The sequence below is a fragment of the Neophocaena asiaeorientalis genome, unplaced genomic scaffold (genome assembly GCF_003031525.2).
Source record: "Neophocaena asiaeorientalis asiaeorientalis breed wild unplaced genomic scaffold, Neophocaena_asiaeorientalis_V1.1 scaffold481, whole genome shotgun sequence".
NCBI lineage: Eukaryota > Metazoa > Chordata > Mammalia > Artiodactyla > Phocoenidae > Neophocaena > Neophocaena asiaeorientalis.
Window position 1 is genome coordinate 667,124 of NW_020174559.1, and position 1,142 is coordinate 668,265.

A 1,142-nucleotide genomic window follows, 5' to 3' on the forward strand; every position below is an offset into this window, starting at 1 on the left:
GGGCTGAGGCTGTGTTTGCCTCCGGGAGAACGCCAGTTGTTGGTAAATTTGGAAGAAGCTGGGAAGGGAGTTAAGGATGTGAAATGAAGAGAGGGAAAAAAAGGAGAAAAAGAAAAAAGCCGGAGAAAGCGACTCTGCGGCCTGCGGGCGGGGTAAGGGCTACTCCGCGGCCCCAGGACGCCGCCTGGCGGCCGGAGGCGGCATCGCGCCGGCCCCGTGAGCTTCCCAGCTTAGCTAAGGCCAGGCTGCCCAGCCTTGGCTCCGGCCTGGGCACCATCCGACCCTCCAGAAGGGCACCGCTAGAGGGACTCAGAGGCTCAGGACCCTGAACAGCCTTCACTGTACAAAGACCTTTGCCATCCCATTTCTCATCCTCCCCTTCACAGGCTGAGAAACTGATGCCCAGAGCCAGCCCCCATTTCCCTGTCTTCTCACGGTCCATGATCTCACCGGACACCGGGTAGACATGCGAGTAAAACACGGGGCATGGACCTGCCGCTCGCTGGCTGAACAACCCTATTTCACATCTCCGCGCCTCCGTTTTCTCATCTGTGAGATGGGGGCAGTGATAGTATCTATCTCCCAGGGTTGCTGGGAGGAAAAAATGCGATCGCGTCAGGTGAATGTTCTTTTTAAAAGGTGAATTATGTCCTAATCACAATTTGAATCACAATTGTGTCCCCAGTTTACAGAGGGGGTAAACCGAGGCCCAGCAGGGAAGGAGAATGGCCAGGCCCATAATAACTAACAATTAATATTGCGGAGATGAGTACCCAGATCCTGGGCCCCGAATCTGCTCCTCCCCTTGCCCGCCCGCGGTCTCCGCCCTCGACCCCCTTCGTCTTCTTTCCGTCCCTCTCGAGAACTGTGTGCCTATCCGGGCTTCTCCCTCTGCCAAATGTCTTTCAGCCTCGCTCTCTGAGGGTCTCTCTCCCTCTCGCTGTGTCTCTGCCTGGTTTCTCCGGAGTTTCTGGTCCTGTCGTCCTCTTCGCTTCCCGCCGGGGCCGCACTAGGTGGACAATCCCTCGGCCGCGCTCCGGAGGCATTTAATTCGAGCCAGACGCCGGCCGCGTCCCGGGCTGTGCGGGGCGGGAGGCTACGCCGGCCGCGCGCCCGGCCTCCCCGGGCCCCGACCCCTCCTT